Source organism: Zalophus californianus, chromosome 10, assembly GCF_009762305.2.
Source record: "Zalophus californianus isolate mZalCal1 chromosome 10, mZalCal1.pri.v2, whole genome shotgun sequence".
NCBI classification, from domain to species: Eukaryota; Metazoa; Chordata; class Mammalia; order Carnivora; family Otariidae; genus Zalophus; species Zalophus californianus.
Genome location: NC_045604.1, coordinates 72313612 through 72334321, shown reverse-complemented (window position 1 = coordinate 72334321; position 20710 = coordinate 72313612). Strand labels below are relative to the sequence as shown.

The following is a 20710-nucleotide window of genomic DNA, read 5'->3' as shown; positions in this document are numbered from 1 at the left end:
GGGAATCAGCTTGTTATTCTGCAAAGTGGCCAACAGTCAAAAATCAAGAAAACTCCCTGCCTTTCCTATGTAAATGGTACCACCGAGTTGCTCAGTGGTTACTAAGGGGAAAGTTGTTTATATAGGAGTATTCCAACTAAGCAATGAATTCCAGCTAAGCAATGAATGACTGCTAGAATTTGAGACTCAGCAATTTGCAACCCCTAATGTAGGCACTGATCATCAGTGGTTACTAACTCAACAGAAGACAACCAGCTGTCCACACCTGAACAGAGGACACAACAGCACTTAGAAAGTAGCTTGCCAAAACCACTGCAAATATATGCAACCCCTAGATCTCAGTACCAACTCACAAGGGACAGAAGCACATCAGTCATCACCACCATGGGGATGCAGCATAATCCAGACTGTGGGAAACTACAGGACAAAGGATGGTCTCATCAATAAATTTTAAGAAAAAGAGGAGAGAGGGGCGCCTGGGTGGCTCAGTCGTTAAGCATCTGTCTTGTGGCTTGGGTCATGATCCCGGGGTCCTGGGATCAAGCCCCACATCGGGCTCCCTGCTCGGCGGGAGGCCTGCTTCTCCCTCTCCCACTCCCCCTGCTTGTGTTCCCTCTCTCGCTGTGCCTGTGTCAAATAAATAAAATCTTTAAAAAAAAAAAAAGGAGAGGAGGAACTCAATAAAATGAAATATGAGATCTATTACTAATGCAATATGGATCCTGTAAAACAATGGATCTCAGTCGTTTAAACAAACATTTCCTTGGGGCGCCTGGGTGGCTCAACTGGTTAAGTGTCTCAGTATCAGCTCCGGTCTTGATCTGAGGGTTCTGAGATCGAGCCCCACACTGGACTCCATGCTGGGTGTGGAGCCTATTTAAAAAATAACGAACGAAATGGGGCGCCTGGGTGGCTCAGTTAAGCGTCTGCCTTCGGCTCAGGTCATGATCCCCGGGGTCCCGGGATCGAGCCCCATGTCAGGCTCCCTGCTCGGCGGGAAGTCTGCTCCTCCCACTGCCCCTCTACTGCTGCTTGTGTTCTCTCTCACTCTGCTAATAAATAAAATCTTACAAAAAAAAAACCCCTAACTAAATAAATGAATGTTTGCTTAACAAAAAAGTCACTTAAGAGGCAATCGGGAACATGAGAACACTGGTGTGGTGAGTGAGGAAATTTCAAGCGCACCTGGGGCTCACTGCTCTTTGCTTTAGTGCGCTTCACACAAACTGCAGTTGTGGGACAACCCTGCCTCAGGCACGTCTGTCAGCACCGCGGAGCCCACAGCACCACCTGCTCACTCCGTCCGTGTCTGTGTCACATTCGCGTACTTCTCACAGGAGTTCCACCGTTTTCATTCTTACCGCACTTACTGTGGGGATCTGGGAGGGGTGAGCTGTGATGTTACCAGCGTAGCTGTTCTGGGGCACCACAAACTGCGCCAATGCTGAGACAGCGCACTCCAAAGTATTGTGCATGTTCCGTCCGCTCCTGCAACTGGCCGTTGCCCCATCTCTTGCCCTCTCCTCGGGCTTCCCTGTTCCTGGAGACACAACAGTACTGAAATCAAGCCAATTACTAACTGGACAGTGGCCTTTAGAAACTGAAAGGAGGAGTGAGTCACTCATCTCTCACTTTAAATCCAAAGCTAGAAATGACTGAGCTTAGCGAGGAAGGCGCATTGAAAGTCAAGACAGACAAAAAGCGAGGCCTCTTTTACCAGTTCACCAAGTTGTAAATGCAAAGGAAAGGTTCTTGAAGGAAATTAAAGATGCTACTCCAAGTGAACACACAAAAATGAGAGAGCGCAACAGCCTTATTGCTAATACAGAGAAAGCTTTAATGGGCTGGATAGAAGATCAAACCAGACACAACACTGCCTTAAATGAAAGCGTGATCCAGAGCCAGGTCATCTCTTCAAACCTATGAAGGCTGAGGGATGTAAGAAAGCTGAAGAAGGAAAGCACAGAACAAGTAGAGGTGGTTCATGAGGTTTAAGGAAAGAAGCCAAAAAAAGTGCAAGATGAATCTGTGAGTACTGATAGGCTGCAGAAAGGGATCCAGAAGATCAATGAGATCATTAATGAAGGTGCCTACAATGACCAACAGATTTTCAACCTACACAAAACAGCCTTGTAAACAGAAGATGCCATCTAGCACAGTCATAGCTAGACTAGACATGTCAGTGCCCGGCTTCAAAGGGCAGACTGACTCTCTTGTTAGGTGCTCATTTAAGAGCTGGTGACTTTAAGTTGAAGCCAATGTTTACTTACCACACTGAAAATCCTAGGGTCCTTAAGATTATACAAATCTACTCTGCTCGTGCTCTCTGAATGGAACAACAAAGCCTGGATGACGGCACATCTGTTTACAACATGATCTACTGAATAGTAAGCCCACATGTTGAGACCTACTGCTCAGAAAAAGATTCCTTTCAAAATGCTCATGACAATGCACCTGGTCAGCCAAGAGTTCTGATGGAGATGGACAATGAGATTCATGTTGTTTTCACGCCCACTGACACAACATCCATTCTGCAGCCCAAAGAGCAAGGAGTAATTTTGACTTTCAAATCTTAATATTGAGAAATACATTCTGTAAGGCTGTTAACTGCCTTAGACAGTGATTCCTCTGACGGATCTGGGCAAAGTCAACTGAAATCCTTCTGGAAAGAATTCACCATTAACATTTGTGATTCATGGAAAGAGATCAAATATCAACCTGGAGTTTGGAAGAAGTTGATTCCAACCCTCATGAATGACTTCGAGGTGTTCAAGACTTCAGTGGAGGAAGTCACTGAGATGTGGTGGAAATGGTAAGAGAACTAGAATCAGAAGTGGAGCCTCGGGTGCCTGGCTGGCTCAGGCAGAGGAGTGAGCAACTCTTGATCTCGAGGTTATGAGTTTGAGCCCAACGTCGGGTGGAGAGATTACTTAAATAAGTAAATACTAAAAAAAGAAGTGGAGCGTGAAGATGGGGCTGAATCTAAAACTTAAAACAGATGAGGAGTTGCTTCATGTGGATGAGCAAAGAAAGTGCTTTATTGAGACAGAATCTTTCCTGGGGAAGATGCTCTGAAGACTGTTGAAATGACAACAAAATATTTATTGTAAACTTAGCTGATAAAGCAGCCGTAGGGTTTCAGAGGATTGACTCCAATCTTGAAAGAATTTCTGCCATGGGTAAAATGCTATCAAACAGTATCACATGCTACAAAGAAATCGTTTGTGAAAGGAAGAATCGATTAAGGCGGCAAACACCACTGTTGTCTTATTTTAAGAAATTGCCACAGTCACCCCCACCTTTAGCAGCCACCACCCTGATCAGTCAGCAGCCACCAACATCAAGGCAAGACCCTCCTCCAGCAAAAAGATTATGACTTCCAGAAAGCTCAGACGATGGTTAGCATTTTTTAGCAATAAAGTAATTTTTAATTAAAGTTTGTACATTGTTTTTTAGACATAATGGCATTGCATATTTTAATAGACTACCGGATACTGTAAACATAACTTTTATATTCACTAGGAAACCCAAAAATTCATTTGGCTCACTTTATTGTGACAGTCACATTATGATGGTGGTCTGCAAATGAACCAAACACCAAGGTGGGCTGGTATTAAATGTTTAGGTGTGGTCATGCCATTGTGGATATGCTTTCAATGATCCTTGGATTTTTTTTTTTTTTGGTGCAAAACCTGTTTTTATTAAAGCAAAGGGACAGGACTCATGGGCAGAAAGAGCTGCCAATCCTTGAATTTTAGAGTCACACTGAAATATTTAAGGATGAAATTATATGCTATCTGGGATTTGCTTCAAAATGTGGCCCTGAAGCTAGGTGGTGGGCACATGAAGGTCCAGCATACTAATTTCTACTTTTGAATATGTTGAAATTTTCCATAATTTAAAAAAATTCTATAATTGAAACATTTGTAATCCATAACTAAATACAAGGCATCATCCAAAAATGATGTAGTAAGAAGCTGGGGGCACCTGGCTGGCTCAGTCAGAATAACATGTGACTCTTGATCTTAGGGTCATGAGTTTGAGCCCGACGTTGGGTGGAGAGATTACCTTAAAAAAAAAAAAAAACACCTAAATTTTAAAAATGAAGTAGTAAGTTAATATTAAAAAAGAAATCACTCAAAATACTTTAAATGCTCAGGTCTGCAGGTTAGGAAGTGCCTCTGGTAACCGTGAGGAGCAGGGCTGGGCTCGGGCGGAGGGAAGGCAAGCAGGCTGCCTCCAGGTGAAGGGACAAGGATGGCTGACGTGGAAGGTATGGTGAGGCGGGGAGAGCGCTGTGGCCTTAGGACAAGCCTTGGTGGCATACTGGATGTGGAACATGAGAAAGAAGGATTTCAAGCTGTCAGAAACTCTGGGTTGGGAGACGGTGACCAGCTGTCAGGTCCTGCAGTCCGGCAGCTTAAGAGGGATGGTGCTTTTCCACCTGTGCAAGAAACACTGCTGACTCTCCTCAGAGATGGGGCTCTGTCCCCCATCCTGGCTGCGGCCAGGACACCTCCACTGACATCCAGTGGGCTTTGCAAACTTGCTACGAAGGAACCAGACTGCAGACTGCATCCCTGGATGTCCCCACCCTGCCTCCACTGAGATGCTCAGATACCTCAGACTCCCCTGGCTCCCTGCCTTCCCTCAGCGTGACCCCAAATGCAGTCCCTGTCTGCACTCACTCTGCTTCTGCAGCCACCATGCCAGTCCTCCCCGGAAACATGCAACGCCCACCAGTGGTCTCCCTGCTTCCGGAAATCCACCCCATGATCTGTCTCTGCACAGGACCCGGCACGTCTTGTGAACGTGCCATCAGATCATGTTATTCCTCTGCTTACAATCTGTCATCAGTTTCTCCCAGTCCCCGAGATGAAAGCTGAAGCGATTCTAGCTCTGGGCCTCTGCTCCGCCTGCAGAGCTGGGCTGCCCTGTCATTCTGGTTTCAGCTCAAACATCACCTCTTAAGGGAGGTCATCCTCTCTCCAACAATCCTTACCACCAACATGGTCCCAGTATCATCTCTTTCATTACTTTTAGCACTTGTTTTCTTTGTTCTTTCATGTGTTTGCTCTTACTTATTTACACTCGTTTAAGGCCACCTCTGGACTGGAACACAAACCCCACGAGAGCAGAGACCTGGTACAACCTGTCCATCAACTTCCTTGTGCCTAAACCAGTGCCTGGAACACAGAAGGCGTGCCACTGACAAATGCCTAACACAGTCGGGCTGTGTTCACCTATGAACACAGTCGGGCTATGTGCTCACCTGCTCCACACCTCCCTCAGCACCCTCCTGGCTAAGAGGATGTCCGTTCCTCAGGGACCGTCCAGAGACCCCAGCAAGGCCTCCTGTCTTGAAGCACAGGGCACACTGTGGGGCATCCAAGTGGCCTCCCAGGAACGAGAACCTCCCAGGAACCATGGCTGTCATGGACCCCCAGGCCTGCCTCCCCTCACCCAGACTCAACATATATTCCTTCTCTCTCCGTGGGAAGGGTGTTCACTGCCCCACAGAGCAGTTTAGAAGACAAGGGGCTTCCATCCTTTCCTTCAGATAAAAGGCTGATGTCTTTGCCATGACATTGCTTTAATCCATGTCAAACAACCTGTGTGGGTCAGCACGCTGGCCTTGGCCCATGACCTTGCCTTACCTCACCATCCCTCATGAATTTATTTCTGTTCATTATAAAGAAACCATTAACCCAGGGTGGAAAACTCCTCAGAACAACATGCACCTAAATCGCTATGATCCAAAACAGCATCAGTCATGCTCTGCAGTAGCTCTAGCCCCCACGTCCTCACCCCTGCCTGTGCCCATGCCCATCACATCAGTGCAACAGGTGGCACTCAGGACCCGCGATGTGATGCCTGAAAAGCGTGTGCACACCCCTTGCAAACCAGACGGGCCTCCATTTCCCCAATCCCACCAGTCCTCAATGCTACGTTTCTGCACTCTGCATTCAGGGGAGAAGCAAACAAAAAGCTGTGTAAAAAGGCAGTTTCTAAGGCGTATGTTGAGAGGTTAGCATACATTTAGCCCAAGACCATAAATAAAAACATGCTTGTGTTCCTGACAATGAATCTGAGGGCCCCAAAGATTTCATCAGCATCACAAAGCTCTTCCAACATGCCAAGAGTATTTCCAACAAAGTTGCACTGAAACATGTTCTCCAAGTTCCAAAGACCCGCCAGTCTCTCCAAGCACAAAGAACCTTCCTTGGCAGGAACCCCCCCGCTGCCCAAGGTTGGGGGTCTACAGAAGAGACAAACAGGGCCCTGGGGGCCCAGGACAAGGACGCTCAAAGGGTAGTGTGGGCTAGTTGCAGAGGGTTTTGCAGGGGTATTTTCTACTATCTCTCTTCCAGTTCACTAATCCTTTCTTCAACTGCCTCTAACCTACTGTTAGGTCCACTTACTGAACTTTAAATTTTAGTCATGCTCTCCTGTTTCAGATTTTTCATTTAATTTTTTTATGAATTCTATGTGGAATTCTGCATCTTCTCTCTTTGCTTTAATATGTTAATCAGCTAAAGTCCGTGTCTGACAACTCCAATACCATAGTCTCTGGGTGGGTCTGTCACCCTGCCCAGTCCTATTTGTCAGGGTACCTGGTAAACTAACTCAGCATCAGGCACGGTGGGTGAAAGGATGTGGGTTGATTAACTCCGCAAGCTGGTCTGGCTAGCATAGGCTACATGGACATCTCTGAGCTATATGTGGCCTGTGCAGAGGTATACCAACCAATGAGTGACAGCCAGAAGGAACACAGGCCATGTCCCTCTGCCTGACCAAGAGTCTCTGGGGCTGAAGACCTCTGTGTCCTTGTCTGAACCCTCTGGTATCTCTCCTTACCAGCCCAGTCCTACAATGAAGATGGCAGCAGGACACAGCAATTCTACATTCTAGAAGCTCATTCTATAACTTCTCAGAGAACAGGAGCGTGTGTCCTCAGCTGAGGTCTACCACCTCGCTCTTAGAGAAGGAGCCTTGGGGGTTGCAGACTGCCAGCTCCAGGCCTGCTTCCTCTCTGGGGACCCTGCCCTCCTGGCCAGATGGGCAACGCTGGTTTTTTTATAATTAGTGCAAGTAACTGCTGTGCTTCCTGCCTAGGACTGGCCATGGTGCTTATCTATAAACATTATAGTTTGTTATACATTGACAGTTTCAAACATGTTTCCCAAATGGGCTCCTGCCTCAGGGCCTTAGCACTGTCCCTCTACCTGGCATTCTGCCTCCAGATGGGCATACTGCTTGCCCCTTTCACTCAAGCCTCTTCCCAGATGTCACCTCACCACAGCATCCTACTTAACATGTTTTGTCCCTTATTTTAGTCTTACCACAATCACATCTAATAATGTACATTCTGTCATATTGGATGCAGTCCAGTGACAGCTAGGGCTTATGTATCAGCACCTAAACAAGCCATGACCCATAGTGGGTGCTCACCAAGTGGCTGCTGAACGAAAGGATGCACATCAGAGAGGGGCCTTTTTGACAGAACAATGGCTTTAGATGCTCTCCACCCTCTCCAGCTGCTTTGGCTGTCCCCATCTAAGTGTGAGCATCTCACACAAAGGGGGCCTGACCCAGTCTTCACTGCTGAATGAGTGAAGGGATAGGCTTCTGCCACCAGGCCAGGCTCCTCAGCCTCCACATCCCAAATCCTTGTGGGATGGAGACATCGAACCAAGGGTGATAAGGGAGCACCGAAGTTACAGCTCTTACTGGGAGGGAAAGGCTCCTGTAGGCTAAGGAGCTGTCAGAGTAGTACTTGGGTAAAGCACAGCCAGAAAGCAGAGACAGGACCAGTTCATCCTGTCATGGAAGTCCCAGGCAGAGGCTGAGGACTGTTAGACAGCAGACCCCAGAGAGTAGCTGGTGTGGGCCTATCTCTGTGGAGAGGAGGGAACTGCCCAAGTCTGAGCCCAGAAGGACCCTCACAAGAACCAGTGGTCCCAGGAGCCAACACGCATTAGATGGTGCAGCCCCACAACATAGTGGCCACTGAAGCTCTCACCACTGACCCTCAGGTCTGAGTACTAAGTGACGGCGTCTTTTCTAATTCTGCCCAATCCTTCCTGGATGGGCCAGCTGGGAGGGCTGATCCCATGTCTTCCCTACCTCCCCGGTTACTGTGTCCACTAGTCCCCAGCCTCTGTTCACCCATTCTCTGAGCATCGCTGGACCTTAGACTGTAGGACATTAAGGCAATGTGGCTCTGCTAGTGTGGAGGAGACCACAGTTCCCAAACTCCCCTTGGTGTTTCCCACCCCCCAGGAAGCTTCATGCTGGAATGTTCCCATAACTCTTCCCTGGGGGGTAGGGATGCATGCAGTGAGAGCCTATGGGGCTGAGTCACATGAAAAGGCTCCCACTAAACCATCCTACCCCAGCGCCTCAGCCTTCCCCCTTAACTGGCCTCCAGGACAGACGCCTCATCAGGTCTGCCACGAGTGGAGGATGATGCACTTGTCCTGCCCCAGACCCCCACCGAGCCACGGGGCTCCCAGAGTGCCTGCCTGTCCTGAACCCCTGAATGTGGGCAAACTCAAGGACCCTGCCACCACTCTCCCCGCAGAGGTCTGGGTACCACCCCCAGGGAAGAATGTGAGGCTGGTAGAGTCCTGGCTGTGGGAACAGGAAGGTGCTTCGGGGTGGAGAACAGGAAAGGCAGTCGCAGAGACCTCTGCCTACTCACGAACTGCAGGCTCTGGGGAGCAGCACTGGTTCCCACCCCACTTCTATACCGCTTCAGAAAACACGTCTACTCACCTTGCAAGGCTGGCTTTTCAGGCTCCCCTCTTGCTGCCTGCATGACAGCTGCCAGCCAGGGATCAGGGTCCCTGCCTCAAAGTGGAAGTGTAGCAGGGCAGCACTGGCCACCAGTGGCCATTTCGACCCAGCTGTGGCCGTGGACAGGGCCTCAGGCAGAAGCAGAGGTGGCCCCAGGAAGCCAAGGAGGAGTCCAGGCCAAGGTCAGGCTGCCCAGAGGTAGGTGGCCTTGTCAGTCCAGTTCCCTGTCGTCTGAAGACTACTGGAGTCATGGTGGGCCACGGAAGCAGGCCAGAGACTCTGCCTGTGCAAGTTCATGGGTGATCAGCTCCTTTCTTCACGTGAGGTCCTGTGAGGAGGTGTTGATCCTTGCAAGCACCTCAGCCCAGCAAGGACACAGCCACACAATATGGTAAAGGTGAGCCTGCTGTGGGGCGAACCCCAGGCCTCCACCACGTCACTGTCTTCCAATCTGTACCATCTTCCTGTTCCCATTCGTGTGACTGCTTAATAAAAGAAAAAGGAGTGTTAACACTGTCAGTTGGCTTAGCCAGAGAGCCCCCCTACCCCATTCTGAATTTCATTAAGCTCCTGACAGGCTGTTTCATCTGTTTGGTTATGTAGTCATTCAAGACAGAGTAACAGGGCCCTGTGAACTCAGGAAAACTGGGCAAGAGATGCACCAGAGGTGATCGCAGCAAGAAGGGAAACCAACAGTGGGAGCCCTGTGACTGCACCAGCCACGGCCAAGGTGGTTCCAGGCTACAGGGCGGGGAAGGGAAACTCAGACAGCCGGCCGTCTCCTTCAGGGGAAGAGACAGGAGGGCAAGGAGGCAGCTAGGACGTGGGGGCAGAGTGCTAGGGAGGAGGGGCTGCAGAGCAGGCAGAGCTCCAAGATATGCAGCTGAGGAGGAATCTGTACCCGTGTGAGACAAACTATGCGAGGAGCCCGGGGCAGGAATCCCTGGAAAAGAGCAGATGGAACCAGACCTCACACAGGGATGGCCCTATTTTATGTTCCCATAAGCCACCATGGTAAAGCCTCCCAATTCATAGCGTATCAGGTAGAATCCTCAGAAGGGGATTGCCCCTCACAATGGGGCTAAATTAGCTGCAGACCAAAGGCCCACCCTAACACTGCTCAGAAGCAAGCCTCCAAAGAATCACCTGATGCCAAGGAACTTAACTGTGTGCCAGACCAAGATTAACTCTATTTGAAGGAATGCAACAAACCCCAGCAACCAACAACATAAATTCACAATGTCCAGTATTCAATAAGGAAACGGCCAGGTATATCAGCTGGAGTCCAGCCAGGAGAGAGAAACCACATGGTATTTTAACAAGGGAAGTTTAGTATAATTATTAACCATTTATAAGGGGTTAACTAAAAGGAAACAAAAGAGAACTCTACAGAACACCCTAGGGTGAAGGGAGGTACCCAAGGAAAGGATTCACACCTGGGAGGTGGGTGGTCACCAGCCCACTGGATGGTGAAAAGTTCACTGGGCTGTCCCAGGCCAAAGCTGGAGGCTGACGACAACCAGTGTGGGTGCCAACAAAATGAGATGGGAAGCTGTGTGCAGAGGTGCTGATGAATTCACTGGAAAGCTGCCAGGAGGCCAGCCAGGATCCCATGGAACTTGCCTGGCAGTGCCTGCCCCTTCCAGACATACAGAGAGTATCAGGGCGGGCACCAGAGGGGTGCTGCTGAATTTGCAGCCAGGAAACTGCCTGAAAAGGTGCCACAGAAACTCAGTGGAGTGAGCTCCCATGCGTCCTATGTGCCAGCCTGTGTCATAGAACAGAAAAAAGCAGAACACACAGAACCAGGAAGAGAGGCCCCTTCTCCTCCAGCACCCCCAACGGCGAGGACTGGCATCAGGCTAGCTGGCAAGGGAGAAACATTCCAGCATCACAAGCAAGCAATGAAGCGTGAACTGGTAACTGCTATACCAGGCATGTGAAAGAGCGAAATACAACCTCCGACCTTCAGAAAGACCATTAGAAACTGACCTAGCAAAGGCAGAGATATAGGAACTGGCAGACAAGGATGATGATTATTATTTTATAAAAATGCTTCACATATTCAGGACCTTAGAGGGAAACATGTGCATGATGGAGAGGAAAATGGAAGCCATAAAAAGACCCTAGAGATGGTAAGAATAGTCACTGAAATGAAAAAACATTAGTATGGGATTAACATCAGATCAACACTGTAAAAGAAAAGATCAAAGACTTTAAAGACATAGCAACTGAAATGACTCAAAGTAATACACACACAAATAAATAAATAAAGCATACAGATAAAACAAACAAGAAGCACCAGACACTACCAAGCAGGCCAACGTGCATTAACTGGAATCCCAGAAAAAAGAAGAGCAAAAAGGAGACAGAAACAGTATCTGAAGAAATAAAGCAAAATTTCCCAAATATGATCAAGACTATAAACTCGCAGATTCAAGAAGCTCAATAAAACCCAAGGAGAATAAACCTCAAAAGACCACCATCAAGGTACATCATAATCAAGTTGTTGAACACCAGCGTCAAAGGAAAAAAATCTTTAAAGAAGCCAGGCTTTTAAAGAGCACGTTATGTACAGTCCCAGCCTTGGGTACTGCTGCGCAGCTCTGAGGACTGCCACTGGCTGCTGCCAAAATGTCACCGGAGACTTCAGCAGACACAGAATCTAGTACATAAGGTCTTTCTTGCCTTTGGAGTGCTGTAGGTGGTACAGCTCCCCTCTTGATTCAGCATTTCTCCCAGGGGTTAGAGGTTTAAACTAGACTCTGACCATCTCATACCTAGAGACTTGAGTTCTATCCAGCAGTTTGCAGACTGTCAGCTGTGGACTCCAGTAGGTTTCTAATAATTATGTGAACAATTTTGTAGCCCTCAAGTGAGACCATCTGTGAACTGGTCATTAATTGGCCCAGTCCCCATAGATGATAGCTTTTTAGAGTTAATTTCCTATTTTTTTCATGCCATATGTTTATTTATAAATATACTATGTTGAATTCAAGAGATTGATCAATTTTTCAAAGAGACTGAACCTCTTCAAATGCTCCTTTTCACATCTGTTTAATGGATTAATTAAAACACCCTTATTTCTTAACCGGTTGGTATCTTACTATAAAAAAAGGGTGCAGCAAATTCAGATCCAAAGTACAAAGTCACCATAATTAGTAACCACCATTCAGTTTTCCACTGAAAATGGCAAATTCTTCCCCGGGCCCTCCTTACAGAGTCTCCTACAGACCACAGAGGTTGTGAACCTCCAGATGCTCTGTCCCAACACAGCGCTGTTGGAAGTTCTGTGAAAGGCACAGAGACCTAAGACAGTAGAAATGTTTGTTTCCTATTTTTATCCATATTCTACTTCCTAAATCTATCTTCTAAGTTATGCTTTCAATTAGGCATTGGTCAGGGGTGGATGACTCTTTTCACAGAAGACAACTAACCAGAGACACTTTCTTCAATGTCACAGACTGTCTACACGAGATGCTGCTTTGGAAATAGCTTTGTCATCTGAGAGACTTGCTGTGTGTGTGAGACTTTCATCAACGCGCTATGTGGCTTACAGATGGGAATTCAAGTAAGAATGAAAACAGGCAAGAGGGCCCTAAGGGAGAAATACAGAGTTATTACCACTCTGGCGCACCGTTACCGGAGGATTCTAAAATTCTGGTTTGCATGCTAGCATGTGACTTACATAGCAACAACAGTTCAGGTGCACCAGACATGGGCTCAGTTTAATAACTGTTCCCTTGACATCAATGAAATGACGTAATGTTGAAGACACACCCTGCAGGGTGCCCAGCTGTAAGAAGGAAGCAGCGGTCAGTGTCGGGCCATTAGCCCACTCTCAGCTCAGGGGCTCTGGGCCTGGTCTGACTCTGAAACCTTGGTGCTCCCTCCTTGCCTGATGCCCAGTCAGTCCCATGTAAGCCGCTGGCTCCTGCATTAACCTAGGGATACCTCACTTCTATCTGTGCATTCAGCAGGGATCTTGCCCACTGTAACAAACTGAATAAACTGTTTATAAACATGAAAAAAAAAGCACATTATGTATAGATAAATAAAAGTAAGAATCCTAAGTGACTTCTGCTATAAGCTGGAGGGCAATGGAATGACATCTTTAAAACATAGAAAGAAAGGGAAAAAAGGTATCACCAGGAATTCTTTTACTCTACCAAAAATATCTTTCAAAAATGAAAGCAACAAACTTTCATTTTCCAGTCTGGCATGTAAGGAGTTTGGAAGCGGCTACTACTGTCCTTACAAAAAAAAGCTAAACAAATTGAAAAACAGTTCTTCTTAGATCCATCAGAGAACTGAAGTCAAAGGATAAAACATTGCCCAAACAATCAGAGGAACAGGCAAATACAGAAAATCACAGCTTACTGGAGCAGATGCCTGGGGCAGAAACCAGGGCAGGAAAAAGCAAAGTATAACGGAAGAATCTCTAGAGGTTAAAAGTGGACAAGTTCAAAAAAAAAATGTTTTTTAAGATTTTATTTATGTATTTGACAGAGAGACACAGCCAGAGAGGGAACACAAGCAGGGGAGTGGGAGAGGGAGAAGCAGGCCTCCTGAGGAGCAGGGAGCCCGATGCTGGGCTCGATCTCAGGACGCTGGGACCATGACAGACACATAACCAGCAAAGAAATTGAAGTAGTAATCAAAAATCTCCCAATAAATTGAAGTCCTGGGCCAGATGGCTTCCCTGGGGAACCCTACCAGACATTTTTTAAAAAGATCTTATTCATTCATTCATTCATTTATGAGAGAGAGCAAGCGAGCATGAGGTGGTGGGGGGGCAGAGGGAGAGGAAGAAGCAGTCTCCCCACTGAGCAGGGAGCCCGCTGGGGTACTCAATCCCAGGACTTTGGGACTATGACCCTGGCCAAAGGCAGACGCAACCAACTGAGCCATCCAGGCACCCCTCTACTAGACATTTAAACAAGAGTTAATACCCATTCTTCTCAAAGTGTTCCAAAAAATAGAAATGGAAAACTTCCAAACTCATTCTACAAAGCCGGTATTACCTTGATTCCAAAACCAAAAACCCCACTAAAAAGGAGAATTATAGGCCAATAACCCAGAAGAACATGGACATAAAAATTCTCAATAAAATACTAGCAAATTGAGTTCAACAGTACATTCAAACAATTATCCACCACAATCAAGTGGGATTTACTCCCGGGCTACAGGGGCGGTTCAATATTCACAAATCAATGTGATATACCATATTAATAAAAGAAAGCATAAGAACCATATGATCCTGTCAATAGAGGCATAAAAAGCATTTGAAAAATACAGCATCCTTTCCTGATAAAAACCCTCAACAAAGCAGGGGTAGATGGAACATACCTCAACATTTTAAAGGCCATATACAAAAGACCACAGCTAATATCATCCTCAATGGGGAAAAACTGAGAGCCTTTCCCCTACAGTCAGGAACAGGACAAGGATATCCACTCTCATCACTACTATTTAACATAGTACTGGAAGTCTTAGCCTCAGCAATCAGACAACAAAAAGAAATAAAAGGCATCCAAATTGGCAAGGAAGAAGTCAAACTTTCACTATTTGCCGATGACATGATACTCTGTAGAAAATCTTAAAGACTCCACCAGAAAATTGCTAGAACTCATATATAAATTCAGCAAAATCTCAGGATATAAAATTAATGTACATTTCTACACACCAATAACAAAGCAGAGGAAAAAGAAATCAAGGAATCAATCCCATTTGCAATTGCACCAAAAATAAGATACCTAGGAATAAATCTAACTAAAGAAATAAAAGATCTGTACTCTGAAAACTACAAAACAGTTATGAAAGAATCAAAGAAGACACAAAGAAATGGAAAAATATTCCATACTCATGGATTGGAAGAACAAACACTGTTAAAATGTCTTTATTACCCAAAGCAATCTACACATTTAATGCAATCCCCATCAAAATACAACCAGCATTTTTCACAGAGCTAGAACAATCCTAAAATTTCTATGGAACCACAAAAGACCCTAAATAGCCAAAGCAATTCTGAAAAACAAAAAACTGGAGGCATCATGATTCCGGATTTCAAGCTATTTTACAAAGCTGTAGTCATCCAGACAGTATGGTATTGGCACAAAAACAGACACCTAGATCAATGGAATAGAGAACCCAGAAATGGACCCCCCAACTATATGGACAACTAATCTTCAACAAAGCAGGAAAGAATATCCAATGGAAAAAAAACAGTCTTCAACAAATGGTGCTGGCAAAACTGGACAGCCACAAGCAGAAGAATGAAACTGGACCACTTTCTTACACCATACATAAAAATAAATTTAAAATGGATGAAAGACCTTAATGTGAGACAGGAAACCATCAAAATCCTAGAGGAAAACACAGACAGGGCGCCTGGGTGGCTCAGTTGGTTGAGCGACTGCCTTCAGCTCAGGTCATGATCCTGGAGTCCCAGGATCAAGTCCCGCATCGGGCTCCCTGCTCGGCGGGGAGTCTGCTTCTCCCCTGAACCTCCCCCATCTCATGCTATCTCATTCTCTCTCTCAAATAAATAGATAAAATATTTTAAAAAAACACACACACACAGACAGAAACCTCTTTAACTTTGGTCGTAGCAACTTCTTACTAGACATCACCACAGGCAAGGAAAACAAAAGCAAAAATGAACTACTGGGACTTCAGCAAGATAAAAAGCTTCTGCACAGCAAAGGAAACAATCAACAAAACTAAAAAGGCAGCCCATGGAATGGGAGAAGATACTTGTAAATGACATATCTGATAAAGGGTTAGTATCCAAAATCTACAAAGAACTTAGCAAACTCAACACCCAAAAAACCAATAACCCAGTTGAGAAATAGGCAGAAGACATGAACAGACACTTTTCCAAAGAAGACAGCCAGATGGCTAACAGACACTTGAAAAAATGCTCAACAGAAATATAAATCAAAACCACAATGAGACACCACCTCACACCTGTGAGAATGGCTAAAATTAACAACACAGGAAACAACAGGTGTTGGCGAGGATTGTGGAGAAAGGGGAACCCTTTCACTGCACTGTTAATGGGAATGCGAACTGGTGCAGCCACGCTGGAGAACAGTATGGAGGTTCTCAAAAAGCTAAAAGTAGAACTACCCTTGATCCAGCAATTGCACTATGGGGTATGTACCCAAAGGATACAAAAATACAGATTTGAAGGGATACATACATCCTAATGTTTATAGCAGATTATCAACAATAGCCAAACTGTGGAGAGAGCCCAAATGTCCACCAACTGATGAACAATAAAAATGTGGTATATATAGGCAATGGAATATTACTCAGCCATCAAAAATAAAATCTTGCCACTTATAATGACATGGATGGAGCTAGAGTGTGAGTGTATTACACTAAGTGAAATAAGTCACAGAAACACAAATACCATATGATTTCACGCATATGTGAATTTAAGAGAGAAAACAGATGAACATATGGGAAGGGGAAAAAGAAAAAAAGGAGAGAGGGAAACAAGCCATAAGAGACATTTTTTTTTAAAGATTTTATTTGACAGAGAGAGAGACAGCCAGAGAGAGAACACAAGCAGGGGGAGCTGGAGAGGGAGAAGCAGGCTTCCTGCAGAGCAGGGACCCGACGTGGGGCTCGATCCCAGGACCCTGGGATCATGACCTGAGCTGAAGCCAGACGCTTAACCATCTGAGCCACCCAGGCGCACAGCCATAAGAGATTCTTAATGCCAGACTGAGGGTTTACGGAGGGAAATGGGTGGGAGATGGGCTAGAAGTGTGATGGCTATTAAGGAGGGCACTTGTTATGAAAAGCACTGGATGTTGTATGTAAATGAGGAGGAGTCACTGAATTCTACTCCAGAAACCAATATTGCACTGTATGTTAACTACCTAAAATATAAATAAAAATTAATTAAAAAGTCAATAGTCTAAATACACCATTTCAAAGACAGAGACTGTCAAGAGCACCTGGCTGGTTCAGTTGGAAGAGCACACAACTCTTGATCTTGGTGTCATGAGTTGAGCCCTACAATGGACGGAGAGATTGCTAAAATAAATAACTTTTAAAAAAAGACAAGATTGTTAGAATGGATCAAAAAATACTACCCAACTAACTATATGATGTCTTCAAGAAACCCACTTTTTAATTTTTTTTTTTTTTTTTTTTTTGAGAGAGCGCAAGCGTGAGCAGGGGTGGGGAGCGACTGAAGGAAGTGGGGAGAGAGAATACCAAGCAAGCTCCATGCTCAGCACAGAAGCTGACACAGGGCCAGATCTCACAACCAAGATCATGACCTGCGGGGCGCCTGGGTGGCTCAGTCGTTAAGCGTCTGCCTTCAGCTCAGGTCATGATCCCAGGGTCCTGGGATCGAGCCCTGCATCGGGCTCCTTGCTCCACGGGAAGTCTGCTTCTCCCTCTCTCACTCCCCCTGCCTGTGTTCCCTCTCTCGCTGTGTCTTTCTCTGTCAAATAAATAAATAAAATCTTTAAAAAGAAAAAAAAAAAGATCATGACCTGAAACTAAATCAAGATTCAGATACTTAACGAACTGAGCTACCCAGGCACCCCAAAACCCACTTTAAATATAGAGATACAGGGGTGCCTGGGTGGCTCAGTCATTAAGCATTTGCCTTTGGCTCAGGTCATGATCCCAGGGTCCTTGGATCAAGCCTCATATCAGACTCCCTGCTCAGCAGGAAGCCTGCTTCTCCCTCTCCCACTCTCCCTGCTTGTGTTCCCTCTCTTGCTGTCTCTTCTCTCTGTCCAAAAATAAAAACAAAAATCTTTAATAAAAGAAAATTTAAAAAAATAAAAAAATAAATATAGAGATACAGACTAAAAGTAAAAGGATGGACAAATACATACCATGTTAAAACTAATCAAAATAAAGCTGGAGTAAGTATATTAATTTCAGACAGAAAAAACTTCAGAGCAATGAAAATTATCAGACATAAAGAGGAGCATTACATAACAATAAAGGGATCAGTTCTTCAAGAAGACATAATAATCCTTCATGTGTATGCATCTAAAAACAGAGCTTCAAAATACATGTGGGAAAAACATAGAACTTCAAGAACAGACAGATGAAACCACTACAGTTGCAAACTTCACTACCCCTCTATCAGAAATGGACAGATCCAACAGGCAGAAAATCAGTGAGAACATAGCTGACCTCAACAACACCATCATTCAACTGCATATAACAGACATATAGAGACTACTTTATCAAGCAACAGCAGAACATGCTTTCTTCTCAAGCTTACATAGAACATTCCCCAACAAAGACCACATATGGGCCATAAAACACATTTTAAGAAATTTAAAAGAATAAAAATCATCCAATGTCTACTCTCAGTCCACAACAGAATTAAACTAGATATTGGCAACAGAAAAATAGCTGGAAAATCCCCAAATACTTAGATATTAAATAACACTTCCAAATAACACATAGGTCAAAGAAGAAATTTCAAGAGAAATTAAGAAATATTTTGAATTAAATGAAAATGAAAAATAGAATTTACCAAAATTTGTGAGATGCACTGAAAGCAGTGCCTAGAAGGAAATTTATAGTATTGAATGCGTGTATTTGAAAAAAAGATCTAAAATCAGTAACCTAAGGTTCCACTCTAGGAAAAGAAATAAGAGCAAATTAATTCTAAAGTAAGAAGAAAAATAATAAAAATTAGAGCAGAAACCAATAAAACTGAAAATAGGAAATCAAGAAAGAAATTCAAGAAACCAAAAGCTGTTTCTATGAAAAGATGAATAGAATTGTAAAACTCTAGCCAGGCTAAGAAAACCAGACGACACATATTACTAATATGCAAAATTAAAGAGAGGACATGGCTAGAGATCTCATGAACATTAAAAGGATAATGAAAGAATATTATGCACAACTCTATGCCTACAAATTTGATAACTCAGAGGAAATGGACCAATTCCTTGAAAGCACAATCTGCCAAAATTCACACAGAAACAGAGAACCTGACTAGTCCTCTATTTAATAAAAAAATTCAATCAACCATAACCTTCTAAAACAGAAATTATCGGGCCCATTTGGATTCACTGATGAATTCTACCAAGAAATTATACCAATTCTCTATAGTCTCTTTCAGAAGACAGGAGTAGAGGGTACACTTCCTAAGTCATTCTGTGACGTCAGCATTACCTTAATGCCAAAACCAGACAGTCTTTATAAGAAAGGAAAACCAAAGACTGATCTCTCTCGTGAACATAAATAATAAAAAAATCCTTCAAAATACATAAACAATTCAGATCCAAATAATGTATAAAAGGAATTATATATCATGACCCAGTGGAATTTATTCCAGGTATTAAAGGCTTGTTCAACATTCAATAATCAATTAAGATAAATCATCACATCAAGAGGCCAAAGGAAAAAAGTGGGATCATATTAACAGATGCAAAAGAAAACATTTCACAAAATTCAACACCCATTCAATTAAGAGGAAAAAAAAACTCAGCAAGGGGCGCCTGAGTGGCTCAGTCGTTAAGCGTCTGCCTTCGGCTCAGTCATGATCCCAGGGTCCTGGGATTGAGCCCCGCATCCGGCTTCCCGCTCCGTTCTTCCTCCCTCTCCCACTCCTCCTCATGTTCCTCTCTCACTGTATCTCTGTCAAAAACACAAAACAAAACAAAAAAAACTCAGCAAACTAGAAACAGTGAGGAACTTCCTCAACATTACTCACTCTGTAAGCGAAGACATATACACAATCTAAGCCACAAAGAGAAGCCAGAGACAAGACTCTTTGGGAAGGTAAGACATTCAAAAAACAGCTGTGGGGCGTGCCTGGGTGGCTCAGTCAGCTGAGTGTCTCACTTCTGATTTCGGCTCAGGTCACGATCTTGGGGTTGTGAGATTGAGCCCTGTGTCAGGGAGTCTGCTTGGGATTCTCTCTCCCTCTCCCTGCATGCCTCCCTCCACTCATGCTCTCTCTCTTTAAATAAATAAGTAAAATCTTAAAAAAAAAAAAACAAAAAACAGCTGTGTATATGGAGGAACTGAAAAAGTCACACACAAACTAAGGCAAAACACAGCCTCAGAAAAGACCTTAAACTATCACCTTGGGCTGATCCCTAAGCTCAGATCAAGTCGATCCAAATCAGTGAAGGCACTGCCCAGGCACAGAACCAGTCTGCAAGCACAGGTAGAGGTGGCTGTTTCCTCAAATACATAACTTTCAACAAAAAAAAGGCATACAAAGAAGAAAATATGGCCTATTCGAAAAATAAATTGGCAAAAACCATTCCCGAGGAAGCACAAACGTCAGACTTACTAGACAAACACTTTACTTTCTATTTATTTGACAAAGAGAGTGAGAGAGCACAAACAGGGGAACAGCAGAGGGAGAGGGAGAAGCAGGCTCCCCACAGAGCAGGGAGCCCGATGCAGGGCTCGATCCCAGGACCCCGAGATCATGACCTGAGCCGAAGGCAGATGCTCAGCCGCCTGAGTAACCCAGGCACCCCTAGACAAAGACTTTAAAACAGCAGTCTTAAATATTCCATTCACAATAGCATCAAAGAGAGTAAACTGCTTAGAAATAAACAACTAAGGGGGCAAAAGATATACACTGAAAAGTACAAATCACTGCAAAAAGGAATTCAAGAAGGCATATATAAATGCAAAAACATTGTGTCTTCATGGACTGGAAGACTTAATATTAAGATGTTACTACTATCCCAAGTAACCTACAGATTCATGCAATCCCCACCAAAATCTCAATAATCCTTTTTATAGAAATAGAAAAACCTATCTTAAAATTTGTATGGAATCTCAAGGGACCCCTAAATAGCCAACAACAATCTTGAAAAAGAAGGATAAAGGTCTCACACTTCCCAATTCTGAAACTTAGTACAAAGCTACAGTAATCAAAACCGTGTAATAC

At 44.6% G+C, this 20710-nt stretch overlaps 1 protein-coding gene across 13 annotated transcripts in view; it reads right to left on the bottom strand.

The window, feature by feature from the left end:
* Positions 1 to 20710, bottom strand: part of DNASE1 (deoxyribonuclease 1) — a 49347-nt gene that overhangs the window by 13976 nt on the left and 14661 nt on the right. For 6 of the 13 annotated variants that reach the window (XM_027614173.2, XM_027614172.2, XM_027614166.2 and 3 more), the window contains exons 2-3: positions 8779 to 9284; positions 1186 to 1540 (exon numbers count right to left, since the gene is read on the bottom strand). The gene's annotated coding sequence lies outside the window, so the exon portion shown is untranslated. Of the gene's footprint in view, positions 1 to 1185; positions 1558 to 8778; positions 9285 to 19427; positions 19435 to 20710 lie in introns of all 13 variants that reach the window. The other 7 variants (XM_027614169.2, XM_027614170.2, XM_035722556.1 and 4 more) reach the window with 5 other exon arrangements.